Raw genomic sequence first — 7,329 nt, 5'->3', positions numbered from 1 at the left:
TATGAGAGATAAATCTAGAGGTGAGATATATGTTGCTGAATTGGATCCTCTAGGGAACATTTAACAACTCTAGCTTAATTATGCAGTGAGACTTGGAGTGGCAGCTATGGAATAACAATCACTTCCATTTTCAACATTTGGCTGTCTTAAAACCAACTTCTTCTGATCTCAAATGTCTGAGAGTCTCTATGAAAATGTTTAACATATTTTGAACATAGTAACTTTACAAATACTTGATAATTTAAACTAAATTATGAGCTTCAGATACACTTTGTAACTCCATGGAAACAGTTTTGCTCCTGAAACAAATCCTTAGTGGCTCTGAATCCCAAATTATGTCTGGTTTTGTTTTAGATCTCATCTGAATTTTTAAAAAACACTTTCATCATTTTGAAGTAAAATAATTAATGAAATTTACACAAACAATATTCTCTCAGGCATTGCTAACCAGTCACCAAGGACAGCACACAAAATGTTTCTTAGAAGTGACATGACAGCACATTATTCTAAATTTGGTTACTCCCAGTGAGTTTAAAGGAACATTATCAAAAGATATGGCTGGATGATTATGTAGCCTCAAGTAACTGAATAATTAAGCTATGGTTTAACCCAATAATATCACTGTCCTAATTTACTATAGATTGTGCAGTTTTCCTGTCTATATGGAAGATCTAAGGTACATGAGACAAATCTGAAGAAGCAGTTTTCTCTAAAGCATATTGTCCCAGTAGAGCCAAATTCCCCCAAAATTCAGTACTTATTTTAATAAAGTGAATCCAATATGCTAACATCCTCCATTTAAAAAATTGTGTAACAAAACATCAATAAGCACATGATAAATTACAAGATAGCAAAGTATTAATGCCAAGGCCAAATTATTATAATAAATTATGAGTATTTCTAATATCAATACTCACTCTTGTGTTTTGCTAGCCTTGTACATTATTGAATGATTGTTACACGGCTATTATGTTAACCCTAAATGTCCTGAAGATTCTTAAATAATTGGTACTTAGAACTCAATCAGGGTTGATACTAGGGTATCAGACAAACATAGTGTTACCACAGAAATGGAGCTTAAGTGTCAGGGGAACCAGCGGTAAAACTAAGTTCATGTTGAACCGATGAGCAGCTTCCACAGATGTTTGTTGCTCCTGCCCAAGCCTAGGATTGTCCTTAAGGTCTGCTTGGGATAGTAACGGAGACCCAATTGCCAAGGTTACAGAGATGTGCTCAAGTGGAGTTTGGCATTTGCAAGGACCAACTCTGTCAGTTCTCCCCAAAATTTCAGCTGATCCCATCCTCACTCCTTATCCTGATTTGTCTCATTGTGCCCAATCCTTAGGTGAGCGTAGCAAAAGGCAACAACTGCATGACAGAAACAAAATTATTTATGTCTGAATAAACATTCACAGCCTCTGCTTCCTTCTTAATGCCTAATTGGCATTTCATTCTTTTCTGATTTTAATCAGAGGTGAAAAAATACTGAGAAGAATATTAAAATGTGAGAGATAGAAAGAGGCTTTGGAGAAGCTGAGCAAGTTGAGAGATGTAGAGGGAGGGAAGGAATGGGGCGCAGAGATGTGCTGCATTGGAGATTAAACGTTCTTTCATGTTCTACAAGAGAAGCAGCAAAAAGTGATTATTGGAGTTGTATTAAATACTTTTGGTCACTTGACTGTGCTTCTTTTTGAATGTGACACCTCACCAAGACTGGAGTTTTCAGGCATAGCCCACAGCGTTAGCAGAACAATGGGCAACAAAGGCAGGAGCAAGGCCTGAACTTCAGGTTTGGGAGGAGCTTATGAGGACAACTGAAGAGACATAGGTTGGCTGGAGAATAGAACAAATATAAGCGAGAAAAATTCAAGATGATGATGACCAGTATTCAGAAATGAATCCATTTTAAATTTGAGTGGGACAATAATTATACAATATTTTTTATTATAAGGTATGCATTTTTCACACAACATATTTCTGAAATCATGATGTACCTTAAAATTAATATATAGTTTAATGTGTATCATTTCTTATTTTCCCTGAAAAGCTATTATTAAACCAATGGTGAATCATAACCTATTGTCAGCTCCATGAATGTAAGAGAAACATATCTATATTTTATCATTATTATGATTTTTAGTAACTATTTATCCAGCACAATCTATTGTGCACTGTTGTGCACAAAGCTGTGACACTATAAGTGCTCAGTATTGATTGAATGATCAGTAGTATCTTAGAATTGAAGTAAGTGATCATATTTTTAAAAACAGCTATTTTTTTTCCTAGAAATGTTTACTTTTAATATGTTCCAGTTGGGGTAGATCTGTTACAAATATTACTGCATTTAATCCTCCCTATACACTACATTATAGATCGTATTATGTTAATTTCACAGGTGAGGAAACTGAGTCTCAAAAAACTTGATGAAAATTCTGAACAAGGAAAGAGATGGAGCTGCTTTCAAACCCATACTCAGGTAACTCAAAAGCACAAGGTCTAAGCAGAAGGCCTTTGCACTACACTATGTTGTTTCAAAAGACGAATTTAGTAGACAGTGAAAATTTGAAGGAGGAAAGGAAAAGAAACAGAGTCCAAGAACAGGGTCTAAGTAGAGGGGTTATGGTTATGGAGTCAAAGAGCAACAAGAAAACAAAGAGATCACACAAGGGACTGCACCTAACCTGAGTTAAATATCTGACAAAGTGGTCCCCTGACTATTAAAATCAGCATTTTCATCACCATTCTTTTATCCATATAACACTCTATTCTTGATTCTTCAGGAAGAATGTATAATACTGCTACCTCAAGTTTCAGATTTGTGTAACCCACCAACTTGAACTTATTACATAATATAATTTAAGGCATTAATTTTGCAAATAATGAGTTATTCATTCAATGACCAAAAGAAGTTCCCCAAAGTGCTTAATATACTCCAAAAGAGTAACTTGTTATACTGGAGGAAAGTAGAAGAACTTTTTTCTACATCAGTGTGACTCACAGACATACATATTTTGCATGTATATTACATGAGCTGAAAGATCATGCTGCAGTTCACAGGTGCTGTCTACAAAACAAAGGGAATCGATACCAGTCCATTCCTGCTAATGTACAATAAGCACAGAATAACAGAGAAGACAATGGCCCATATTCAACAGCCCCCAAACCAATTATAAAAGACTGAACAGGAGGAGTGGGGCTTGGTGTTGGGAGGTTTGCTCTTCATGGACAGAAGTTTTCCTCATCATTATTTGTAATACCATCTAAAACTTGTGTGATTGGGGAGCAGATATCACTTCCTGTCTGCATGCTGTTCTGTACTGCAATTCCATTCATTTCATGGGACCTCTCCTGGTAAGCTATGAGCCTTCTTTCTCCTGGCTACAATGCATCCTAGGGTTGATGACAAATTGTAGCTGTCTCCTAGCCTATTATATCTTCTCAAAGACCAAGGCAAATCCATGCTCGTGTAAATGTGCCTTTTCCTTGGTGGAAAATGAAATCAGTTACACACAGTTAATCATACCATAGTCTCACCTATATAGTCAGAAACTGATATTAAGTCTCTCATTAGCCTGCTCCAAACTCAATAACCCCAATGAGTTCAATGTTTCCTAGTCAACACATTAATCGGTTTTGGTTTTTTATTAATTCTCATTTCCTCTGGACCCTAACCAGACTCTCTATTTCTTAGATCAATAATAGGATTAAAATGAATCTCACTACAGTAGCAATTAAGACTAGAACCGCATGAACTATACTGGGAGAATCACTTCATATTTACAATGCCTGCATTTGAGAGCTTGATTTGAAGTGGTGAGCACGTGTTATTGACTTGTTACCTTGTAACCTAGGCTGTTTTCAACTATGTTTATAGAATCTGACTGAAAGAATCACATCAGCTAATATTCAAGTTCTACCTTCTTTCCCCAAAACAGTGTTCAGGTTTTTTCTTATTCCTTCCTGAGTGAATTATATGGAACATGTAATTTGAAATATCTAACTCAATAATTTATGCAGTTTCTGGGGAAATCTGTATTTTAATTTCTGTAGGATCATGGTCTAAGTTGTAATATCCACATTAAAGCATATATACACTTTATATATATTCCTTATTTTATAGGTACACATATATGTATAAAATATTAAATCCATTAAAAAAACTTGAAAAAATAGCCAATGATCATAGTACCATGGAATCTTAGAGGTGAAAGTGCATTATGTCAGATTCTATTCCTTCAGAGGCACCAGCTTAGTTACCTTGATTTTCAAAAAAAGGTGAAGAAATGAATAAAATGGAGTCATTATTGCCAACAGAACAGTAAAATGAAGCCAGGAGGCCACTGGGAAAGCAGGGCCTATGCACATCTCCACCCAGATGGAACATGAATTTGAACTGGGCCACAACATCTTTAAAGAATGCTTGCACATCGAACTCTCTCAGAGTGACAGCCTTAGCAACCAACCATGTACAGGTAAGAATGTCTCCAGTCTTCCAACATCAATCATAATTCTTGCAAAACAATTTATGTAAGCTTCCTCCTTTTTCCTGTTAAAACTTTTTGGTTTTTAACTCTTCTTGAAGCACATTTGGGTTTCTACCCAAATCTGTGTCTTCTGAATTGCTATTCCTAACACCCCCAAATAAGTGAGGTGTTTTTCCTTGTCTTACAGCAATGGTCCTATTTCTAGGTCAACAAAAGGAAGATGGTAATCTTTGAATTTACAATCCAGCCCACCTCCAGGAATGTGAATTCTAGTGACATAGATACTATAATAAGGAAATAATAAAAAATGCATTCAAAGATTATTCAAAAGATACATCAAATATATTCATCACAGAATTGATGAGAGAGGAAATAATTATAAATTCCCTAACTAAAATTCCAAACACTAAACGTATGATTAAATGCTTATACTGGAGTTGGCCATTTTTTTTAAACTTAATTGAGGGAAATCCTCCATATTTAATTTTAGTGCAGCTTTTTGGCAACATGTTTGCTTCCAGAACACAGGTGCCATGGAAACCACCACTAAATCTAAGCCAAGATGGGGAAAGAAAAGACTCATATTAACATCAACATCATTGCACACATAGATTCAGGCAAGTCCAACACTCCTATCCATGTGATCTACAAATGTGGTAGGATTGACAAAAGAACCAATGAAAAGTTTGAGGAGGAGGCTGCTGAGATGGGAGAGACCTCCTTCAAGTATGCCTGGGTCTTGGGTAAACGGAATGCTTAATGAGCTTGCTATCACCATTGATAATTCCATGTGAAAATATGAGACCAGTAGTACATGACAGTCATTGATGCCCTAGGACTCAGGGACTTTAACAAAAACATGATTATAGGCACATCTCACACTAACTCTCCTATACTGATCGTTGCTGCTAGTATTGGTGAATTGGAAGCAGGTATCTCCAAGAATGGGCAGACCCATGAACATGCCCTTCTGGCTTACATACTGGTTGTGAAACAACTAATTATTGGCATTCATAAAATGGATTCCACTGAGCTACTCCTCAGCCAGAGGGATAATGAGGAAATCGTTAAGGAAGTCAACACCTACATTAAGAAAATTGGCTATAATCCAGACACAGTAGCTTTTGTGCTGGTTTCTGGTTGGAATGGAGAAAACATGCTGGAGCCAGGTACAAATATGCCTTGGTTCAAGGGAACAAAAGTCACCCATAAAGATGGCAGTGCCAGTGGAACCACAGTGCTCAAATCTCCAGATTGTGGCCTGCGCACCAATTCTTCTAATTGGCAGGCCTTTAGGTTTGTTCTTCCAGGACATCTACAAAATTGGTGGTACTGGTACTGTCCCTGTGTGTTGAGTGGAGACTGGTGGTCTTTTTTTCTTTTTAAAGATATGTTTAAGTTCTAAACCCCAGTACTTGTGAATTGTTACCATATTGGAAAGAGACTCTTTTTTAAATTAATTAATCAGTTAGGTGTGCCAGATCTTAGTTGCAGCAGGCGGAAACTGGTGTTCTTAAACCTGGCATGGTGGCCACCTTTGCTCTAGTCAACATGACAACTGAAGTAAAGTCTGTTGAAATGCACCATGAAGCTTTGAGTGACGCTCTTCTGGGGGACAGTGTAGGCTTCAGTGTCAAGAATTTGCCTGTCAAAAATATTCACCCTGGCATTGTGGCTGGTGATAGAAAAAATGACCCACTATTGGAAGCAGCTGGCTTCAGTGCTCAGGTGATTACCCTAAACCACCCAGGCCAAATCAGTGCTGGCTATGAACCTGTGCTGAATTGTCAGGCAGCTCACATTGCTTGCAGGTTTGCTGAGCTGAAGGGGAAGATTGATCACTACTCCCGCAAGAAGCTAAAAGATGGCCTCGAATTCTTGAAATCTGGTTGCTGACACGGTTGATGTGCTTCTTGGAAGCCCACGTGTTGAACTCTGGCTATCCTCCTCTGGGTCATTTGGCTGTTTGTGACGTGAGATACACCATTGCCGTGCGTGTCATCAAATCAGTGGACAAGAAAGCTGCTGGAGCGGGTAAGTTCACTAAGTCTGCTCATAAAACTTAGTAGGCTACAATAATATTATCCCTAATACCTGCCATCCTAGTCTTAATCAGACTCGTGGTAGAAGGTCTCAGAACTGTTTCTCTCAACTGGCCACTGAATAGCAAAATTTGGTTAATGATAACAATGCAATTCAAAACCTTCAGAGGGAAAAGAGGATGTTTTGTGGATCATTTGGCTTTTTTCTGTGGCAATTTTAAGTTGTTAGTCTTTAAAATCCATACTTTTTAATGGAAAAAACTTGACCAAAAATCTTGAATTTTGAGACTCTTTAAAACAAAGTTTAATGAGAAAATTCAGGGTAAAAAACAAAATACAAAACTATACCTATAAGATCATCTCCCAAAATCAAAAGAAAATGAAGATATGTAGATACATGGATAAATATATATACATTTAGAAATGTAGAAAAATGACTGAAGGGCTTCTCTGGTGGCACAGTGGTTGAGAGTCCGCCTGCCGATGCAGGGGACACGGGTTCGTGCCCGGGTCTGGGAGGATCCCACATGCCGCGGAGCGGCTGGGCCCGTGAGCCATGGCCGCTGAGCCTGCGCCTCCGGAGGCTGTGCTCCGCAACGGGAGAGGCCACAACAGTGAGAGGCCCGCGTACAGCAAAAAAAAAGAAAAATGACTCAATTCTCTGTTTTCCAACTTTTTAAACAATGCATGTGCATTACATCTCTAACTTGAAATTAAGCTACTTTTTAGAATTTTGTGAATCTGTAAAATTAATCATTAGTCTTATTTTTGGATTCCTTAGCCTGATTGCTTTCAAAATAAAG

The 7,329-nt window shown here is 37.6% G+C and overlaps 1 pseudogene; it reads left to right on the top strand.

The window, feature by feature from the left end:
* Positions 1–5,046: 5,046 nt before the first annotated feature.
* On the top strand, positions 5,047–6,550 carry LOC132418522 (elongation factor 1-alpha 1 pseudogene; annotated as a pseudogene).
* The last annotated feature ends 779 nt before the right edge of the window (positions 6,551–7,329 follow it).

This window comes from Delphinus delphis, chromosome 2 (assembly GCF_949987515.2).
Source record: "Delphinus delphis chromosome 2, mDelDel1.2, whole genome shotgun sequence".
Taxonomy (NCBI): domain Eukaryota; kingdom Metazoa; phylum Chordata; class Mammalia; order Artiodactyla; family Delphinidae; genus Delphinus; species Delphinus delphis.
This window is presented reverse-complemented; position numbering and strand designations above follow the sequence as displayed.